Source organism: Triturus cristatus, chromosome 7 (genome assembly GCF_964204655.1).
Source record: "Triturus cristatus chromosome 7, aTriCri1.1, whole genome shotgun sequence".
NCBI lineage: Eukaryota > Metazoa > Chordata > Amphibia > Caudata > Salamandridae > Triturus > Triturus cristatus.
The window spans coordinates 1,005,984,705-1,006,008,628 of record NC_140590.1 but is presented as its reverse complement, the minus strand read 5'-3'; positions in this window follow the sequence as shown (position 1 = coordinate 1,006,008,628).

Sequence of the window (23,924 nt, the reverse complement as noted above, 5' to 3'; positions counted from 1 at the left end):
ATTGTCGGAACACGTAAAATATATGTTCTGCTCGGAAAATATGCGAGCTAGGCCTGAAATAGGGTTGGCTTATACATGCCACTAAAGGAGGGTTGAGCTTTGCCGTACTTTTAAATGACAAAGTCAAAATAGAAGTTGAAAACTGCTGTTCTAGGCTGCAATGGCAGACTTGAAGCCATGCTTTACCTTTGTCACACATAGGGTGGCACAACCAGTGCTGCAGTCTCACGGGTGACCCTGTAACTTACAAGTCCGGGGTCCCCTGGGTACAATGTACTAGGGAATTATGAGTAAGTTAGCTTATGCCAATTGGGTATGAGCTAAATCAACATAGACAACTTACGGCCAGGTAACAGGCACTCACACCTGGTTAGCGGGCCTCAGTACACTCTCAGAGTTAAAAAGCCTACAGACTCAGTCCAAAACTTTGGGCTGTCCATATAAAAAGAGGAATTTCCTTACAGTCAATATCATGTAATAGAAAAGCATATGTTATAAAGAATTGTTTATTCTTTCATCCTGACATTAGGGGTGTGAACTGGGAGGCCAGGATGGTGAACGTGCCTCACTGAGCTCCCGGCTACCAACCCAGATCATCCCGCATCCATGGCGCTGATACTATATACTCACTTCTCTAACACCTTCGCAGAGACTCCTGCATTTCAGAGAAGTAAAACAGGAGTGATGTTTGAATTAACAAAAGCTGCAGCGCTGATCACCGCATGTGCAACATACTCCCTTGCAGAGCCGGGCTCTGAATCAGGGGCACGGCTGAGAGCTACACTGTTCTCTGTGGTGCTATGGCTGCTGCTGGAACACACAGTCTTCTTATTAGGAAGTCACCCTGGCCCTGTGGGAGCTAAATACTACCCCCTACCCAAGCAAACTATGTTCCGTGGTGCTGCCATAGCCTGCGATGTCCCCAGCAATACTTCCATCCACACTCTGGGTGTGTGGTGAACTGCTCCAGCGAGGTACCTGGCCTAGGAGGCCTCAGTGGGCTGGGGATGACATCAACTGAGGCACTCAAGGAGCCCTAAGAATTGCATGAATGCTTCCCAAGGATGGGGGAACCCAACGCAGTGGTCCCCAAACAAATTTTACAGGGACCCGGCCTGATAAACAGTGGATTGGACGTGACCTTGGGAGGTGGGAGGAATGACCACTCCCTTCCCTGGAAGGAATCAGGGCTACCTCCCTTGACATTCTTACTCACTACAGGAGACAACAGCCCCACTTCATCTGGAGAACCTTATTGCGGTACCATCCAAAGGGCATAGGAGATACCCCACAAGCCCCCCCACCCTGTCTTTATTAACTGTTACAACTCAAATGCCCCCTTCCCTTGTTGAGGAGGCAATGGCCGCTCGTGCTGCCCACACACATTAATCTTTGGGTAAGCGGGCCATGGACCAGATATCCTCCGCTTCAGTGCCTACGAAGGCTCACCCTCAAACCCCACTTCATGTTGTCTTCAAGGCCTGACCTAGCGGAGCAACAGCCAAGATCATTAACCTGGCCCAAACACCGGATGGACAGAGAGGGAGATAACATCAAGGGCTTAGACAAATTTTCATCCTCAGGGACCCAGGCATGATCGGCAAGTTGACCCTAACATCCCGAAAGCACGCTGGGTGTCGGAGAACAAGGGTCAACCACTGTTGCCTCCGACTCAACAATATGGATATCATTCTACAAGCCATTCAAGCCTTTGTGTACTGTTGATGTACTGTTGTTAAAGCCTCTTTCTATTCTTTTTTAAGTACATTGACCTATTGTGGTGGGCCACATAAGATATTAAGAAGCTCTTCATCAAAGTCCTAAAGGCATCAAAATTATTGGTGAAGGAAGTGACACTAGTAGTACTGCAGATCCTGACTGGTAGTTGCTAAACACTGTACTTGACTTTATATTTGCAGTTTTGGAGCTGAGAAGGACAGTTATGGTGCATGGATGGGGGGTGCAAACCAATACTTGAAAATGTCCACACTGTCCACGGGCGACCTGTCACCCTCTACCCCTTACCACTTTACTGGCATTAAGCTACACTTCAACAAATAATATATATATTTTTTAAATGCATGCGATAATGGCGTCTTGAACAAATGATACTTTATACACTCAAAGACCAAAGGCGCCTTTAAGTTGTATTAAGCCAAAAAATAGCACTGATGCAACTTCACTTCATGTGGCTTATATTCAGAATGTCATCGCTAGAGAGATGACATTCTGAATATAAGCCACATGAAGTTGCATTAGTACCATTTGTGCAAGACTCCATTGTCACATTCCTTGATCCTGCATTTTTTATTTTTCTGTATGTGTTGTTATGTTATGCATGATGACATGAAAGGTGTATGTTTGAGGTATTTATTGATTATTTGAGGAGTTTTCTTGGAAATTCATGATATACTGATCATTCATTATGTATATTTAATAACCAAAACATTCTCTTTTGACCATATGTGCTGTACATGATTTCTTTACCCCAGTATGTTTCTTGATTTGTCTTGAAACAATATGGTAGCCTAAATTTCTGTACACTGATTATTTTTTCCATGCTTTAGGTGCCCTATTGAGTAGCAGGGGGTCCCTTTTCATTTACAACATTTACCCACAATCGAATTGTTCTGGCCAAGAAGTATGGAGACCTTATGAAGCTCAGAGGGCCAAATGTGTTACCTGAAGTCAACAAAAGGAGTCAACAAAGTGGAAGTGGGCCAGAAGATAATATTGATTAATGAAGGTGCATCGTTTGTTACATCAATGTTTTTGGCACTACTGATGCAGGTGATTCAATCAATAGGTTAAAGTGGGTCTGCCACTCAAGTGTTGATCAATAGTATTAAGGAAACCAGTGAAAATGAGATCTGTATCCTACATCAGAATGAGTAATGTGAAAACATTTATCTCCAACTGGTCAAGACTTTTTATATGACAACAGATGTTTCAAATTGTTGGCTGTGTATGCATATGCCAGCCTCCCTAGGAGAGGGAGTTATTTACAGCGGCAGCCGGTCCAGGTAAACGCGGTGGGGAGGGCGCGGCGGTGGGTAGCCGGTATTATTTAATTATACCTATAGTCGTCTGTCGATTTCCCCCTTCGTACTGAAGTATAAAAATCCTTTATTCTGTTTGTTCGTACAATGTAATGTTAGCACAATGTATCTATGACAGTATTCCAGTCATATAAAGTGCTGTCTGATGGGATCTAGAATTTGATATAGGTGGCATTGGTGTAATGTATCCAATATATGGGTTAGCATGATGTACTCATCCATTCTTTTATATATATATATATATATATATATATATATATCTATATATATATATATATCTATCTATATATATATATATATATATATATATATATGCAAAAATCAACACCGCCCCACTCCTTTGCTTTCTACCAACCCGGTGAGTCCGTCTTTAAGCCTCCATTGTAGTCAAGGTGATCTACGGCAAGTGCGCAGTGGCTCTGGCGATCTTCGCTGATACTGTGGTTATAATATATTCACATCATTTCGTTCGCTTCCGTGAAGAACGATGTTCAGTGATGCTGAAAGATTGGAAGCAGCTGAATTGGTCTTTCAGGGCGCCGCATCTGGGTTGGTTTCGGATGCAGGCACAGGTACTGACAGACGGCCTGAGAATTTGAAAGGGTGGTTCACTAAGTTGGAACGCACCTACGAAAAAGAAATCAGGAAGTGGTGGGAGGCGACCTCCCTACAGAGGTATCTGGATGTGGGTCGTATACCTCGGGGGCTTCGGATTTACACCATTCCCTCTTATGAAAATCCGGACCCTAATTTATTAAAAGACTGGGCAGAGCACACGGTGGCATCTTCCAAAGGGATGGTACAAATACTAATTACATATGCCAAAAGCGACAGAACCAAACTCCTGGATGAAATCAATGAGATAGAGCAACACATCTCTACTCTGGGGGAACACTCGGAGGTAGAAAATCTCAGAAGCCAAATGAAAACCAGATTGATTTCATATGAGAATGACATCAAAAGACACAAGCAAAGCAAGTTTGCAAGAGACCAACATGATTATGAATCGGGCAGAGTTCTGACGTTTGCCAGGAAGTATGACGCACCGAGAAAAACCCTCCAGTCAGCAACCTCGAAAAGCAGAGCATTGGATCAAAGAGATACATCGGAGTCCGAGGTTGAAATCGAACAATCAGAAATAGAAGTCACTCCGTCGGATCAAAGTGCGAGTGGCAACAAGGAACCGGATTTTCCCAGGGAATACGAAATCATGAAAGAATCATGGAGAAGGTATCCGCAACGAGTGAAACCCCCAGACCGAAGCACCGGAAAACCAGGAGAGGGGGCAAGAAATGGAAGAGGGGGTGGAGCGCCCCGGGCAACGAGAGGCAAACGTGGGATCAACAGGAAATGAATAAGCAAACAGTAATTAATCTTTCCACGAGAACGTTGACCAAGGATGAAATTTCAGTTCTCGAGAAAGGTCTCACATTCTGCCCAACTTCTGAATGGGACTACGTGCAAACACGGATCGATTTATACTGTTTTATACGCAAACTGAAGTTGCAGAAAACCTTCAAACTACATCCAACCTTGCCTTCCCCGACCTCAGCATATCTATCAACGGATGAGCTTACAGGACATGACTCTGAGGCACTCCAAGCCTTACACGATTTACAAATGGACATGACAACAATGGAGCAGGATGAACTCCCGCATCTTGGGATTGGACAGACCAGTGGTAGAAGCAAATTTAAAAAGAAATCGAGGTTTATCCCTAAAATGCCCTTTGATGCAATTGATTGCTTTCACGATTCCATGATTAAGGATCTAAATACTTTGCGCATGCAAGATAAACCACGACAACACACTAACAAACGTTTCTTCAATTTATCGAAAGCCCAATGGACAGCAGTCAAGACCCTTAGAGAAGACACTGGCATCGTCATCAAACAGTCCGACAAGGGCGGTAATGTAGTGGTGATGTCCAAGGATTTCTACCGAGGGGAAGCATTACGTCTTTTAGGCGATCCCTCTAGCTATCTGAAAATCCAAAGGGAGAGATACAACACCAGTGTGTTAGCACTTTACAATTTGCTGGATAAATGGAGGAACAGTGTCATCCTGGAGGAAGATGAATTTCAATTCCTTAAAGTGGACAGCCCGGTATTACCCACATTTTACCATTTACCCAAAATCCACAAGGATACCCTTAGACCTCCAGGACGTCCCATTGTCTCTAGCAAAGAAAGTCTGCTTGAAAAAGTATCCATTTATGTTGATCATTTCTTGTTCCCTCTGGTAAAAGACTTAAGTTCTTACATCCAAGACACTACAGATTTTATCAAACGCATTCAGGAAATACAGTGGGAACCGGACTTCGTGCTTATCACTATGGACATAACAAGTTTATATACTTGTATTGCACATACTGACTGGTTGGGGGCACTCCAGTACTTTCTCAAAGCCAGACCTCTGAAATATCAGATGCACAACACTATGCTCCTCGAATTTGCTGAATTCTGTTTGCACAATAATATTTTTTTGTTTGGTGGGCAGCTGTACCTGCAGACCCATGGTACCGCGATGGGCACGTGCTTCGCCCCCAGCTACGCGAACCTGTTCGTGGGCTGGTGGGAGAAGCACGTGGCCTGGTCGGAGGGCAACGAGGCATGGGTCGATAAAATTGCCCTATGGGCACGCTACATCGATGACCTGTTCATCGTGTGGAAGGGTACTCCTGATGAAGCCATAGAATATATTAATATTCTCAAGACCAACTCTCTGAATTTGCACTTTACCAGCTTGATTAGCAAGATTGAAGTACCCTTCCTAGACCTTTGTAGCAGATGGGAAAATCTGCACCAAGCTTTACCGCAAACCCACCGCAGGGAATTCAGTTTTACATTTTACTAGTCAACATCCACGGTCACTCATTAACAGCATTCCCTATGGGGAGTTGTTGCTTCTTAAAAGGAATTGCACACTCCCCATAGATTATACCCAGGCAGCAAGTGATTCACTCAGAAGGTTTAGACAAAGAGGTTACACCAATACTCTCCTGAGTGAAACCGCCCTTAAAGTGCAATCAATTGAGAGACATTCCCTCCTTGGTTTGGAACAATCCAGATTGACCCAAGTAGAAGATAAGCCGGGTGGTCCCCGACTTATACTAGGCTTTTCAACCAAGGCTGGGATTATAAGGAGGCTAGTAGAGAAGAATTGGATTATATTGCAGACCGACAACATTATTGGTCAAGATACACCATGCAAGCCTGAGGTGACTTATCGTAAAAGCAAGTCGTTAAAAGACTTGCTGGTACGCAGTCACTTTACCGATAAGGATCCCAAAAACACTACGTTAGGTTTTTACCCATGCGCCTCTTGTAAGGCATGTAAAAATAGCAAAAAGGTAAAAGAATACACTGTTCCAGGTAGAATAGGAACACGCAGCATTAACAAATTCCTTAACTGCAATACCAGTTTTGTTGTTTATTGCCTGGTGTGCCCGTGTGGTCTCCAATACATTGGAAGTACTATTCATCCTGCTAAGAAACGTGTATTGGAGCACACACGGGCGATCACTAATCATGACACAACTTATCCTGTAGCCAGGCACTTTGCAGATAAGCATGAATCCCGCAGTGATAAACTCAGCTATTTTTGTTTGGACCATGTCCCCGTCACTGAAAGAGGAGGAGACAGGGTAAGAGAGCTACGCCAATTGGAGGCGCACTTCATTATCAAATTGCAGACACGCACCCCTGGGGGCCTTAACATGGAGGAAGAATTATGGTCCTTTATTGGTTGAGTTTCTCACATTTTTCAGTTCCCATTTTTCTGTATACCATCAATATGCAGTTATGAAATGTTTGTGGTTTGTGGATTGAATGTATGCCTCTCACTTCCTGTTCATTTAGCTTTACTGAGTATTATGCCCATTGGAGGGCTCAATTTTGCGTTCTATGAATTATTGAGTAATATTTGTATATATTCTTTGTAGATTGAGTGAATGCCCTTCACTTTTTCTTCTTTCTCTTTTTTACCATTTAGTTTGATTTAGCACCATTGATGGGACCTTTAGCCAATGAATTTAGGTCTGCGCATTGTGTATCTCAGCTGTGGCTCCGCCCATTGGTGGGCGTAATTTTGTATTTCATGATTTTTGGAGCCAGGCCTTTTTTGCCACTGACACAGCAAGTCGTACTATCGTATGGTCATAAAAATAATCTGTTGACAATATTGCACATGAATTACACATACTTGATTTTTTGGATAGTTATTATCATTGTATTGTATTTGTGCAGCAGTTCATTTTGATCTAATGACGTGTCACAACGTATTACATATGGTTTCCGTGTCTATGTGGCAATTCAAATATGGCCGCTGGGGTTACGATTAATTGTGGTTAACCCTTTGCGAAGTCCCTTGTCGATGTTGCTTGCTAGCTCTGTTGACCAATGATTGCACTTGTTATTTATATGTGTGTTTTGAACATGACAAACTAACACTGACGAAGGCCAGGGTGCCGGAACGCGTGTGTTAGTCTTCACGGAGAAGTACGAATAAAGCCAATTTCTTTTGATTGAGCCTGAGTGCGCCGCACGTTTTTTCCAGAGGTGGTGTTTGGGAATATATATATATATATATATCATTGCCTTAATATGTTTAACCAATATGAAGTTGCAGCTTGTTATTCATGTGCGGCAACCCACTGAGCTATCTTTGTAATGTGCAAGCCTCAGGTGTATAGAATTGTTCCTGTAATGTGGAAGCTTTTATCTTATTCTTGCCTTCTCAGTAAGAGACCTGTTATGCTACATTGCTTTCCTTCAGTTAGGTTTATAATAATGGATGTTTCTGTATGTTCTGTTATAAGAAATAGAGGCTTGTTAATGGCAGAAAGACCTCTGATGCAGACACTTGTTCTGCAGCTCCGTGCATGGCACAGTTCCCCCTCCCTCTTAGAGTTTGATTTACTGAGAGCAGCTGAAAGTGAACTGAAAGCCTTTCTCTGAGGCCTTGGGCCTATGATAAGCACATTCTTGCAGTCTCTGTTCCTGTACTCCCATGCCCGAGATAGAAAGGGAGGCACCTTCCTGACCTCCCCAGTAATGAATAGCTAAGCTTTGAACTAATCATGTGTGACATATATGGACCTTCCTTTCTCGCTGAGCCAACTTGTAGATTTCCATGTGCTGACTTCATGTTTTCACTGAAAGTATATCTGTCTGGTTTTGACTGTAAGCCAGCAGTCTTGTCCGCGCACCTCGAGGGTTGAGGATGTGAGAGGCTCCTCTGGCCAGAGTTCCTTTGTATAATAAATGATTGACCCTTCTTCACTGCCAACTGACTGATTATTGATAATTGGTAATTGGGAATGGACTATTGGTAAGTGTGGTCCTATGGTAGAATAATTTGAATCCTTCAGTTGGGGGCTCGTCCGGGATTCCGCGTTTAGGGTCACCCCCTCCTGTAAACAGGAGAAGAGGGATAGGGGGGAGTTCTGGTCAAAAGGGGTGGATATGAAAATAAGGATCCTAATTGCAGAGCCAGTTTTTGGTGAGATTCCACTCTTGCGCCCAGAGGTCTCCCCAGCTGCTAGATGACCCATCGCCGGAATCCTATAAGGTGTAACCCAGGAGTTGACCGTGTTGGTCTTCAGAGCACTTTGTCAGGAGCTGGCAGTGGAGAATATGGAATCAGACCTGAGCGCACCAGGTGAGTGATTTGTTGTTTGGGCACACGCTATTTGAGCGGTGCATTTTGAACAGTTAACTGTATTTGATTTGAGGGTCGTGAGTACCCTTGGAGAATTACGGAGGTCTTGCAGGGTGGTCCGGTAGGGACTGACTGTAGAGACTCCACGGATCTTTTCTGATTTAGAGACACTGATCAGATGCCTAGTTGTTACCTGTGTGTAACACACGGCCGGATTGTACTCGGAAAAGCCTGTGACTGTAATTGGGTAGCCATGAGACATACCTGAAGTGATGGATGCTTGCACCACATCAGAACAGTCTCAGTGGTGAACCAGGGAGGTCATGGGATGGTCTGCAGTCCAGTCCGTGGTCGCACCTGTCTGACTGTCTCTAGCCAGTCTATTGAAAGACTGCTCGTTGTGAGTCTGTCGGTCCGGTATTTTGAATAATTCTCCACGAACGGGAGTCGACGGGCTCGGTTCGTATATTTGGATGCATCAAGTTTGGATAGGTTGAACTGCAGAAAACGTTATATAGGAAATGTACATGTCATTTTGGTATTTGAAATTGACACCTATTTTGCATTTTGTTTTGGTTAAAAGCGCCGGCTGTTTTCATGCTTTCAATCACGTGTTGAAACATGTGTGTGAGTGGTGAATATATGCCTGCAGTATAAAATATGGGAGTGTGTGTAACATGGCCATGTAGATATGAGATTATATGTTGGTAAAATTGCTCATTTGAATGTAAGTAAGCTAGTAGTGAATAAGAATGTTGTGGTGTGGTAAATTGTGTTTTGGATGTTGCTAGCACTGGAAAAAGCGTGTGATTGAATGACTGTGAATATGTGAAAGAATTCTGAGAAGTGAAATTGTTAAGGAGTAAGTTTAATTTGGTCTTATCACCATCAATGCGTCGCAAAAGGAAATTGAGAGGGGTGTAGCTAGAGAAACAGCAACCCCTGTGATTTGATGACACCCTTAATGTACAAAAGTATTAATGAAAAGTAATTAGGGACCGGTTAAAAGTTTAGCTTGAGAAAAATTGTGGGTATTTCGAATTTGCAAATTGTTCCTATGCAGCTTTGTGTTCTTGGTGGTTCAGTGAGCCAATGTGCTGGGTCCAGATGGTTGTAGGTTCTGACTCAAGCTCAACCTGCTGAGACTCCCATGCATTAGAGGTTGATAAAATAAGTACCATTGTGTGGAGTAATAACCAATATCTGTTGTATGCTAGTATGTTATAATTTTTTAGGTGCTGTAAATTATTCACAGTGAGCGTTTTTACTAATCTGAGAATAGAAACTAAAATTATGACCCCCTGAAAAGAAATTGTACATCAAAATAAATTTTTCCATAGGGCGAATTATTGCAGATTAGATAGAATTAGGAAGGTCTTTTGTCTTTGACAGCTTCAGGGCTGTGCGAGGCAGAGTTTAACCTTGAGGTTTGTAAGGTGGGGGCCAGGAGTAGATGGAGAACAGATGGCTAGCAGCCCAGGCTCAAGCCGCGGGCTGAGGGGCTATTTTTAACTTCTCTGATAAGACAGGGCAGCTGAGAAACAAAACTCAAGAAGCCTTCCTTGGTTCTATTTTGTGCAAGACCATTTAGAAAACAAAAAAAGAAAAGGTGCAGTGCCTTGAAAATAATGTCCATGGAAGACTGTTTTCATTTTTTTTTTAAATGTCGCATTAATCCTAGACAAAAAGTAAAATGATGCTCTTGCTTGAAGTTTTAAGGGCTATATGCCTATATAAAAACGATTTTCCAATTAAGAATTAATTTTCACAGTGGAAATTGTGGCCCAAAGCTAACATGGAATATTAGTGAAGTAATTTTACTTTTAAAAAGTTAAAATTAAGATGGCCTAGTGCCGCAAGCTGACTGACAAGATGATAACAGTTAAGTAATGGGAATTTATTTTTGTGTATTATATTTTGTCTTTTGATTAAAAGTTATAATTGTTATTTTGTCTGTTATGGGACATGTCTCTCTTTTGTGTGTACTGTATTTTTTCTGCTTCTGCCCACAGATCATTCATGGATTGTTCTGGGTGGTTTTAAGGCTGACAGGACATGTGAGTTGGATTGGCAAACAAATTAAAATGTTATAATTATGAGAGGGAAACAGTGAGATATGCACCTTAAAATGACTATAGGTGGGAAATAAGGGTACATTGTGTTGAAATAGAGGTATTTTTGCCATAACACCTTTCAAAAGAAATGTTTGTGTGTTTTTCATTTTAAGCATTTTTGTCCTTTTTATACATTGTTCTTGTTGGTCCTGTGTGTCGGAAGCGACACAGTCAGTTCAGCTGACGGCTGGTCATCATAAAGATGACCTACTGTCAGATGGGGGAGAGTAAAGCAAAAAAATCAGTTATTGATTTTAAGCCTGACAAATTAAGCAGGCCAGAATGTTCGACTCTGAGCTGTAGGTTCAGTAATTGTGCATCACTGCTCATTTATATATGCTATTGTAATTTGTCTATGCTTTCTGTGCTTGGTATACTGATGGCTGGGCAAATGTATTTTTATTTTATATATGTTTTGTTTTTGTGTCGTATTGACAATTCTATTTTAATACTAGTACAAGTTCTCCTGTGAGGTACGGAGATGGACGTGACGACGTCTATCTCTGCGCAGCAGTTGGCTGGAACTTGTTCAAAATTACGAAATTCCACAGACATGATATTATCATTATCATGCTGTCAAAATAGCAGACAACACGTTATCAGTGTATGTGTAATTGGTATTGGAGATGAATAAAACAAAAAAAAAGTTATGCAAGACTAAAATATGTGTCACCTGTGGTTAGCCATGACTGCCCTTCTCTTATAGACAGGCAGCCGTTGGTCATATGTTTCCAGATTGGATATTATAGAACCATTATGATTTGTAGCCCCTGCAAAAAGGGGACCTGAATTTTTCTAATATCGCACTAGCTAAATCCTGTTCTGTTTCCTTGGAAGTGTATAAGTATGCCTTTGATTCCTTAAAGGAAATCAGGTTTCCTTTTTCATATTCTTTATATGGGGTTAACAGGCCTTAAAAAAACGAAATTGCGTGTTCTATAAGTGGAACAGGAATGTTTACTTAGCCAAGACTTCCTCAGACTGAAAACTCTGCATTTTAGAATGCTGTAAATGGTTTCCACGAATGAGGTTCAGTATTTTGGGTAATGAGAAAATATCCGACAGGATTTCCTTTTCTTAAAGTTTTCTTTTTATAAGCTCATTCTTGTGAATGGTGGCGCAAAAAGTTGTCATGTTTTCAAATTAGGCTACTGTGCTTAGGCTTCTGAAGGGAAACGTTTGAATATGAAAGGCGAGGGATGCAGCTTGTTTTATAGGTGGAAATTATAGAAAAACGATTGGTTTCTTTAACAGATAAATTATTAATTATGAAATTATTAAAATTAATAAGTGCCTTTCAAATTCGTTTTCTACATATTTAGGAAGCTTACAATTCATATTATGGCCTCCTAGCATTAATAATTACTTCAGGTTAGTGTAGTATCACATAATAGGGACATTTGCATATGAGATGTCATTTGGCCAGCCTATAAACTAAGGCAATGAGATTTGTACATTGGCTAGAAGGATTTCTCGCCCTTTCAAAAGTGCTATGTATCTCCTATAATTTTGCTTATGCCCAGTTGCTACACGCAGGGATTGATAGTGTTGACAGCATTGAAATCTGTTTCAGATTTCCTCCTGTCAAACCAGGGGGAAGGAGGAGGAGGTTAGCTTCCCGCTAGCCCCCTTAGAAATTAAGCCTAGGTAATATGTATGTTGGTCTTCCCTTTTCTCATGTTTTATTGTGATCTTTAAGGGGAATTAGTTGTGGGTAGTTTTGTTCTACTAATCTTAGGCGACATGGCTAGTTCTTCATTAACTAGTCTGTGTGAATACACTCGCAGTCTTTATTAGAAGCTGATGTTGAGTAATTTGGATTAGGGAAAAGCAGTTTTTGTCTTCTTGCAGCCCTTGGTACGTTGTTCAAGTACGCATTCCCAGGCTATGTACCATGGACCCCCATATCATGTATAATTATTTTTTTTGTATGACCAGATGGGTTTATGTCCACTGGGACTATAGTAGACAAGTTTTTTCACCTCAATAGAGAATACGCTTATTTCTGGAACATGGCATAATTACAATGCCTATTTCAGTTGATTCTTACCTGTATGTTCCTGCTGTTTTGAATGTGGTGGGATCAGATGGGTTTTAATAGTGGAAATACCAGGACTCTCTAGTCCTTGTCTTTTGTTCCCACATTTTGATCATCAGCCTGTATTACATCATGTACCTAATACACTATTATTTAAGGGAGGTATCTGTATGCCTCTGATAAGTCGTTTCATACGTTTCCTTTTTGATATGTTCCAGATAAGAACTATAGGAGCACATAGATGTAGTATTTCAAGAGATGTTTACCCCATTATACGATGCTATTATGTGTGAAGACATACATACAGATAGAATTCCCTTGTAGCTATCTACTCCTAGATGACAGAAGATAATAGAAAGTGCCCAATTGAAAAACAGTACATTTTAGAGTAGTCCCATGGCGTATGGCCACTCCCTCAAAGATTGCAGGCCACCTGCTTGCAGTCACCTTGTTAAATACTAGGAATTGTTTTTTACTTGGAAGAAAATTATTAACTATGTTACATTTCCTACATCACTAGGTTCTGCGGGATCTTCCAGAGTAAAAGGGAGAATGATACCCTGCAGAACGGTGATAAAGATGAGTTAAAATTCCCATCAGTGTCAGCTACAGATGAGGGCTACATGTCCTGGCCCTACAGTCTCAACACCCAGAAAGTAGTAAAAGTGGACCGCGATAGCCAATGCTTCATCAACTGCAGCGTCGTGCTTGCTTCATTGGATGGCGTCGGACATCAGAGAAGGAGGAGGCCTGTTGGCCGCAGAATTTCAGTGCAAAAGTGCGAAGGAGAGGGATCCCTGTTGTTGATGGCAGGGCTGTCGTTCAGTTTCTTCAGTTTTCTACCTGTCATGTGCCAGTAACCTCTGACAGCGCGCGGTCCCCTGATCCCCTTGGCCTGAGTTTTGGCCACCCCCCTTTTCCTTTGTATCAACGGAAAGGCAGTGCACCGGAGAATCTACGATTGGCAAAAGGCACTATATTTGTGGTACCCATGAAACAGCAGCCCGAGTGTCATCTGACACTGAATAACGAGTGTTGGAGCCTGAGGGTGTAGCTGAACTTGAAACTTTATTGCTTTTTCCTGTTTAAGCAGTACCTGGGTCTGCATGATATGATCTGTGCCCAGGACCACGAAAAGCACAATATCTGTAGTGCCTGCCACAGAGGAGAGATACTGGTACACTGCATTGAGACATTGAGACTTTCGAGTGAGCTGTGAGTGTTTGCCAGGAGGGCACTCCAACGGATACTAAGAAGAACTATTTTCATGGAGGGCCTGATCAAGAGGCCCAATATGATGATGGAAGCAGACTTGATGAACAATAGAAGCCTGCCAGAGAGGCTTCGAACGGACTCTAGGCATAGTTGTATTTGCACGAGCAGTTGGGTGTTAGGAGGCTAATTCTTACTGTTTTGCTGGCACTGTTTAGAATAGTATTCTGATTAGTGGAAGGAGCGTCAAATTCATCCTATGTTGAAATGTACCTCCCCCCTTTTTTTCACCTGAACGTAGTAATAAGGAATGCCACTGTCTCACTGGAGTAAGTCTATGACTTGTTTGATCCCACACAAAGACTGACACAGATGGAGTAATGATAGTATCCATTAGTTGTAGGGTCCACGGATCGCTTCCCACTCTGTCTAGTAAAAGATGATCTGGTTTTGTGCCTATTCTTGTTATAGGTGTATAGGTAGATGGGCCTAATTATGGTAATATAAAAATTTATCACACTCCAAAGTGAAGTAAAATTGGGTTATGAAGATGTCCTGAGGTACAGTGTATTGCATCAGAGATAGATCTCGAGAGAACAGTAAAATGCTATTATGCATCTAAATGCCTGTCCAAATGTAATGAGGGAAGCATGAATTTTCCTTAACAGATAAGAAAATGAAGTGTAGGATTCCAATAGTTCAACCTCACTGAGTATGCTGGTTCTTTCCCTTGAGCAGAATCTTTCCTTTGAGCAAGTCAGTGATTTTGTGTAACAACGTGTGCATTCAGTTGAATCAATTAGACATATATAATGTGAAAATGTCATTATTAGAAAATGTATCTGAGTATCTGTATATAATAATGTAGAACATATCATTCCATATATGTCATCCAATAGTATAAGTGGACCTTCCAGAGACATGATTAATTAAATGAATGTTGGTTTGGTGCAAAGTAGTGGTGATCTCACCCTCTGCTGACAATGGAATGTCAGGTTCTTAGTTTCAGTGGCGCTTACAGGTGAGGGAGTGTTCTCTGTTTAGTTTTTGTTTGAATATTGGCTACATCACGTCAAAAGGGACGATCCCATTCAAAGGCTGCACCGATTAGCATCTGAAATTCATGCAGATACAGGTACCTGGTCCATTTCTGGTTGGTTTTGGGGTCTCCTTACCACTTGGGGATGGAAAATATTCATGATTCTCTTAGGAATAACAGGTTTCCTTTTCACCTGTTGTGTCTGCATACAATGTGGACCTGCCTGCTGTTCTTATTGTGATCGAATTCGTCTTGCCCTCCCTGAACCTAAAATAAACCCAGCAAAGATAGGTACTCAATTAGCACAGAAGGAAATATACAACATGATGCAGATAGATGAAGGTATCTTTGAAGATTAATTTGGTATGTTAGCTACATTGTGCTAAAAGGGCCGTTCTGTAGTATAAAAATCCTTTATTCTGTTTGTTCGTACAATGTAATGTTAGCACAATGTATCTATGACAGTATTCCAGTCATATAAAGTGCCGTCTGATGGGATCTAGAATTCGATATAGGTGGCATTGGTGTAATGTATCCAATATATGGGTTAGCATGATGTACTCATCCATTCTTTTACTATATATATATATATATATATATATATATATATATATATATATATATCATTGCCTTAATATGTTTAACCAATATGAAGTTGCAGCTTGTTATTCATGTGCTGCAACCCACTGAGCTATCTTTGTAATGTGCAAGCCTCAGGTGTATAGAATTGTTCCTGTAATGTGGAAGCTTTTATCTTATTCTTGCCTTCTCAGTAAGAGACCTGTTATGCTACATTGCTTTCCTTCAGTTAGGTTCATAATAATGGATGTTTCTGTATGTTCTGTTATAAGAAATAGAGGCTTGTTAATGGCAGAAAGACCTCTGATGCAGACACTTGTTCTGCAGCTCCGTGCATGGCACAGTTCCCCCTCCCTCTTAGAGTTTGATTTACTGAGAGCAGCTGAAAGTGAACTGAAAGCCATTCTCTGAGGCCCAAGGCCGTGTCGGGCCTTGGACCTATGATAAGCACATTCTTGCAGTCTCTGTTCCTGTACTCCCATGCCCGAGATAGAAAGGGAGGCACCTTCCTGACCTCCCCAGTAATGAATAGCTAAGCTTTGAACTAATCATGTGTGCCATATATGGACCTTCCTTTCTCGCTGAGCCAACTTGTAGATTTCCATGTGCTGACTTCATGTGTTCACTGAAAGTATATCTGTCTGGTTTTGACTGTAAGCCAGCAGTCTTCTCCGCGCACCTCGAGGGGTGAGGATGTGAGAGGCTCCTCTGGCCAGAGTTCCTTTGTATAATAAATGATTGACCCTTCTTCACTGCCAACTGACTGATTATTGATAATTGGTAATTGGGAATGGACTATTGGTAAGTGTGGTCCTATGGTAGAATAATTTGAATCCTTCAGTACCACCCCACCGAGTTTAACTGTGCCGGACGCCGCTGGTTATTTATTCACAAAGACCACTTTCTTTTCCACTGTCCATGCACCATTCATGTTTCTTTGTGGACTCATCGGCAGTTGGAGCTACTCATTAGGGAATATATGACGTTACAATGCAAACATTTACAACGCATGCTTTTACAACGCGTTTTTATAAACTACCATTACAACACTTTCCATTACAACGCTTACCATTACAACGCATAATACTTTTAGGGTAACAGTAGGTAAGTGTTGGATAGTGTAGGGGTAAAAATTACTATTCGAACTCCAGTGAGTGCAACAGTAGGTAAAATGTTGGATTGCTTAGGGGTAAAAATTACTATTCCCTTCTACTCCAAAACTCAAATCCACCCTAAAACAAAAAGAAAACACCATTACCTACCTTATAATGCATTGTAATGGCATGCGTTGCATTAGCGGACTGTGATGGGAGTGTTGCCGGGCGCTGACTCGGGGGAGGGGCAGGGTGGGGGGTAGTAAACTATGGATTTCAGCCGATTACAGGTAAGTAAACATATAAATAAATAAAATGAATTCGTTGTGCGCGCTGCATCGCATTTGGCAATGCAGCACGCGAAACAAAATTCATTTTATTTATTTTTATGTTTACTTACCTGTAATCGGCCATAATCTGTAGTTTACTATCCCCTACCATGCCCCTCCCCCGCACCACATCAGCGCCCGGCAGCACTCCCACCATGGGCCGCTACTGATGCATTGTAGTGACATGCGTTGTAATGGCATGCATTATAATGGCATGCGTTGTAGTGACATGCGTTGTAATTAGGGCTCCCGGTTTTCAGTTTTTACGGATTTTTACATATAAATACAGACGGAAAACAATTTTTACTGTGTCTGTATTTATATGTAGAAACGGCAACATACTAGTAAAACTGTACATGGATGAGGTCGCCTTCTGGCGTGTGCTAATCAACAGTGAGGAAGCACACCTCGGGCGCACGTTAAGCTCCTCTGTTACAATCTACTGGCGCCAAGTGAGTCACTCGCCTCAAAGACACTCACTTGCAGTGCACGTTATGTTAAAGGCTGACGGCCCATTGTCATTCTAAAAGTGATTATCATCTGCAGTCAGAATGACAATGGGCTGTCAGACAGCCTGTGCGAGGTCGGGGAGGGGCTGTTGCACCCCGTAGAGTTCCGTAGAGAAGCGCGAGCTGGCCCCAATAACTTTGAAACTCCTGGGGCTTATCGCAGCTAAGCTCCCGGGTGCTCTGATAAACACTGAACAAAGCACGGGCCTTGAGAAAGCTGACACCGGCCCATTGTGCCTGCTGCCACAAGGCCCTGGTGCGGGGGTGCCAGGAGCTGTTTACACAGGAGCTGCGGGTTCATGCCTCGCCCTCCAACAATGGACGGCCAGGAATGGGCATTCCTTCCTGAACTCAATGTCATGAGAGGCAGACAAGGCCCGGTCTGTTTGGGGAATGCCAGGCGTTTCCTAGCCCGTGAAGAAAGGTCCCCCTGGGCTGGATCGAGACACAGAGAGTGAGACGTTCTCCTTTCCACCCCTTGCCATGGTTCAAAGACATGGCAAACACAAGCTACAGAGATGCGTTTTCCAGCACCGAGTGTAACATGACCACAACATATTCATTTATATAGTGCTTGCTGTTTTAGGTTTGCAGCTTTGCAGAGCTACAAATAACTACTGCCACTAACGCCCAGCTATTACTTACTCATTTTTTTTCACTCAGAAGGATGAAAGCCTGAGTCTGCTCGGCCGGGATTCAAACAGTGTTGTAGCGGCTGGACTCCCCCCCACATTTGTGGGTCAAGCAGTAATGGCTCCTCATCAGCTCCCCATTACTTTCAGGTCCATGGAAAACGTGTACACATCTGCCCAAGAGCACACTGCACCTGTTGAACTAAGGTCCCGACCGGTTTCCCCCTCACTCCTACAGTACTTGCAGCACCGCGTTTGTGAAGGTGTTGTCACCCAGAACACATTTTTGGGTGCCTGGACTTACTTTAATTCAGAGCAAGAGAGGGACAGGCTGAAAATGAGAAAGAAGGAAGAGGAAAGTAGGACAACAGTGAGACAGACTAGAAGTGAAGATGAGTGGGAGAATACCGATACTAGAAGGTAATAGAGAAGGAAATATTCTTTCCCCAGAGTACTGTGGGGAACTTGTGGCCTTGTGTAATTTGCCAATGATGTTCACTGATAGCCCGACATAAATCAAGTACACCAATCAGTGGGGGAGGGAAGGGTGTTTGGTACCTTACCTGTTGGTAGGCGCTGTTTTTCGGCATACAGCCCTCCTTTTCCTTACTACTTTGGAGACGCAGAAAGGCCTGTCTCCTTATGAGATGGTTCCAGTCTAGCAATTAAAAATCAGTGGGGGTTCGACGTTGAGAGCACATCCAGTTAAGGAGCTCTGTAGATTTTAGCACTTGCTCTGTGTGATCAGGGCTGTTTGATTTTATTTTTCAGGGCTGTTTGATTTTATTTTTAATTCAATGACAAGCAGTTTAAAAGAGAACAGGTGCCCCGAATGAACTATGGTTCCCAAAGCACCGGTAAGGTAACATAAAAAAAAAAAAAAAGTACTAGGAAAAATGCAGACGTTTTTACTGGGGGAATTGCAGCTAATGCATGTAGCATGGCACGCGAAAGTTGGATCAATTAATACTGTGATACTAACAAATGCAATACATTTCTTGTATATTATAGAAGTAGTGCAGCACTAAGTTTACTCAATGCCTTCAACTTCAAGTGTAGAAAGGCATTTTATTTTCGCTGTGTTTTCAATTTAAATAAATGTGGAAAAATACTAGCTGTAGAGTCGTCTTTTGCGTGTGGCAAAAATAAATGTGGATAAATACAGAAAAAAGGCCCAAAAAATAAATACAGATAAATACAGACGGAAATGGCAAAAAAATAAATACCATAAAACCGGGAGCCTTAGTTGTAATGCATGCGTTGTAATGACATGCGATGTAAGGGCAGCTGCGTTGTAACAGCTGTATTGTAAAAGCAGTGCGATGTAAAGACTGTAATGGATGTTTTCCCCTCGTTGAGGTATGGGTTCCAAGACATTAGAAGAAAAGTGAAAAAAAAAGGCGTTCAATGCCTAAGGATGCCCAATGCATGTAATCCAAGGGTGAGATGGAATTTCAAGCAGGTTATGATAACGATACTAGACAATACTTACACATTCGAGATGGGTTATTGAGATTTCATACAGAGGAGGTTTCCAGAGAAAGTGCATTATTAATAGTACACCCAGCTCTAAATACTTGGCGTGAAAGTGCGGCTTTCAAATATTGAAAGTTACAATAAAATAGGGACTCATAGATATGTACCCTGTTTGTGGCAGTCTCTAAACAAGCTTATTCAGAAGACTATCATTGGCTGCCAGTGAACTGATAAATAAATGGTGTTTACCTCCTATGCACATCAATAAAAAGACTTTTGTTACTATGAAGTAAGGAAAGGTAGACTGGCTGTGAGGAGATGAAACAAAGAATTAGAAAAGGTAATAATTCCACCTTCTTATCATGCTACACCAGCTCAAAATATGCTATGGTTTCTTATGTGCAAGGTTGATGAGGCAAAGTCAAAATGACTGATTGTTGTCAGTGGCGTAACGGAAAATGATGGGGCCTCCCTGCAGAATGTGAACAGGAATCCCTTAGTCTGTCACATCTCACAGATGTTTATTGGTTTGGGGTTAAATGCGGCCCACTGAAGGGTTGGGGTCCTCTGCACAGCAGGGGCTATATGGGCCTTTGTTACATCCCTGATTGTTGTCTCCAGTAATACCAAAAAAACAATCTATTCTAAGAGACACATTTTGATGCTAGATCATTTGATCCATGACATATTTTCTGTTCTGAGTTCAATATAGTAAGCTTTGCATGTTTATGATGCATAAAAGCTCATTTCAAAACATTGGCAGTCCACCATTTTTGAGGTCTTGCTGCAAACAGGGCAGCCAATTGTGCATGCCTGGCTGGCTTTTTTTGTCTACCCCATTTCCATGCACCTATTTGATTCCTTTCTTCCTTTGTGTTTACTTCACCAATTGAACTTTTCCAGTAGGACATGTTGGATGGATCACACCCAGCCTTCGAACACAAACAAAGCCTGGTAAAGGATGAATTGGTTTAGGTGCATATTTCTGCAGATTTCAGAATCTTTTCAAGGTAGGAGATATTCAGTTGTGATTGAATGTGGCCCTCTCCATTAAGGTTGCCAATGCCTTTTCATATGAGGCTTTGGTGTTTACCAGCTAGAGGTGCACACCCTTAAGCAGATTGTTAACCCATCACCAGATACACAAACTTCTACAAGATACTACATTGCCCGCTTAATAAAGGGAGAGCAGCCGCCTGCTATCAGTCTCTGGATCTCACTCTGAACCGATAAAATAGACCCAATGATCTCCAGGGGTGGGCAATCCAGAGCCCCACGCCAACGTAATGGAACATGTTTCACTCTTTACACCAAATTTCTCTATTTACGTCCCCTAAGTAATCCAACGAGTGACATGACATGCGGTCATAGCCCAAGCCTACTGTGGCTTCCAGTTGCTACTTCTGAAAGCAAAAGCACTTCCGCCCCAGCTGTGGCGGAGGGAGATGCTCAAGATCCAATGGACTGAGCTCCTTCCCTAGGGACGTTTCACAGCATGAGAGTTAAAGTGGCATGTTTCCAGTTATACAATGCAACACCGTGTATGGCTGCAAGACTAAATACATTCTAAAAGTGGACGGTACTTAATGAGAAACAAATGCTAACAGAAAACCTCAGGCATTAGAAAAAAGAGGGCATATCCGGGGCCCATAAAAGGGATAATACACATACCACATAGGGAGGGTCCATGATCTCTAGCTCCACCTCCTCCTCATCCAGAGACAGCTGAAAAATAAAGGATTACTATTTTAATGCTCAATACTAAATATCTAAATGAAATCTAAAAATGTGCCTTAATCTGCACCTCACAAAATCATAGAATGCGGCAGATGTTAAAGATTCCAAGCTATTCGTGTAGGTGTTTATATTGGAATGATTTTAGGTCCTCAAGTATCTTCAGCTGCTCAACTAAACCTACTATAAAAGCAATGTACAAATCGAGGTGAAACCATAGACATCAATCAAAACTATTGCTCCTTGGAGCATTCCTCCAAAGGTTACAAGACAAAAGGTGCTAATGATTGTTATGCTTTTTAGCCAGAGATATGTGTTCATGGTGAAAAGCTGTGTGCTGCTGATTCTGGGGACTTGCCCTGTACTCAGATCCTACTGTGCACAGCTGAAAGACATGCACACAGGACCTGGTGCCAATGTGGCTGAGTACAGGGTGAGGCTGAAGGTCATGGTCTGCGATACAGCTAAAGGTGGTGCCAAGCAGGCTCTGGTGCCAAATGGACTGAATGAGCGTGTCTGTGGGTCGTGCCTTGTGTGAAGAGCCCACTGCATATTGCCAAGACCATAGGGTCAGGGAACTCAGCATTGCTGAGGAGCATGTAACATGCCCAGAATGCCCTGGTGAGGAGGAAGCATGCTACATCATGCATATTCAGTGTTTGTGGTCATTGGGAAAGGGAAGGAATTAGCTACTCATAATCTCCTATTTGGTTTGTATTGTCCGTGCCGATATTGGAGGTGTTGATTGTTATTTTCTTCAATGTGAGATTTTAGATCTTTTATTCTGTAATTATTTCATAGTACATTAACAAGAATAGAAATCATAATCATTATTGTCATAAGGGAGAAAATAAAGGAAATCAGAAATTCAAGAGTGTAACTGCATCTGTCCATTAAATGTTTAAATTGGATAACGTGCACTCTCTTTCTTCTGTTAAATAGTGGGACAAAGTCTAGGACAGTGCAAATGGTGTGTTACAAAATAGACTTTTTTTCAATTCTTTTTTGTGTTAATTTGAGAAATATGTTACCTACAATGCATCCTTTGAGTAAGATGCAATTTTTCCTGTCTCTAAATGTAATCTGTTCTCGGGGTATACTGTATTTGGAACTTGATGTAAGATAGTGAATGACAGACTCAGATCTGTCTGGCCAACCTTGCTGTACTAAAGGATTATTAACTCACAACACTTGCCAAGTGGCGGCTCTCTTTTTCACACTGCAGGCTGCTGTCTGAGAGCTGAAGAAAAGTTCCAGAAAAAGGTAAAACAAAGTGTAACTAAGCATTTTAGAAGCAATACACATTTGAGAAATACTAATTTGGATATTGATCTACACAAGCCACATTGCAAATGTGTATGTATAGGAAGAGATGTTAAGTTGTACTCATTTTAATCCGTATTTTCAAGGTGGAAAGCCAGATTGGATACATTCTTGACATTGTGAGGTTTGAAGGAAAATGGGCTGAGGAGTACGTAGCTGCCAATCAACTGACATCACACCATTCTGTAAGAGCAACAACACCATCCTTTCCCAGAACCAGACTACATTAATGCTGCCTACATTTTAGCAGGGCCTCCAGAAAACGGAATGTGTCCTGGATGTTGGATTTTGTCATCTTCCCGAGGGCGCCAGCATGAACATACAGAGAGTAATCGATTGATAAAGTCACTGGAAGGAATCCCCAGGCACTACTTGGAAGTAGTATTCATGTGGCCCAACTCTGGCCCTCCAACCAAAGACCTACCATAGAACATAATACAAATAGTGCAATGAACTTAGTGGCTCTGGAAGCAGAGGTGCGGAGGTTACTGCAGCACCCCCATAAATCAGAGATGGGGTTCAAATGGAGAATTAACAATAAAGAACCCTGCGCTTGAGTACAAATGGTCTCGAAAGAAGCAACTTCATTTGACAAAGTGCTGCTAAATGTTTTAAAACAAGAGCTTTGTTTACTACTCCTTTGTCTTACTCCACGTTTAGGGTATTTTGTAATGTTAACTAGTGCGACTATTGCAGCGTTACAGGTGAAAGGTGAATGTACAACACTCTAGAGGTATTCCAACACCTATAAATAAAAAGATGGCTGCTTTACAAGTAAAGTACAAGTATATCAGGGTACGGCCAAGTAAAATGGCGGAGTAGACATGCCTGAGTAGAGCTCCCGTCATTCGTATATCCGATCAACATCCTGGCGATGGAAATCTAACTATTGAAGTGAGACCAGCTTTTGAGACCCCCTACCTGAATGAGAGATGCCTGTTTTTTATACCCAAGGACACCTTGTGACGGCAAACTGCACGCTTTCTCTGCGGGACGCTCGACGTGCTGGCCATTTTCCCAGCCTTCCTGGAGCATCGTTTGAGGCTGGGATCCGATATTTGAAGATCGATGTACTATATGGCGTCTCAATTACAATACTCAGTTCACTGGTTGGACGACGAAGAT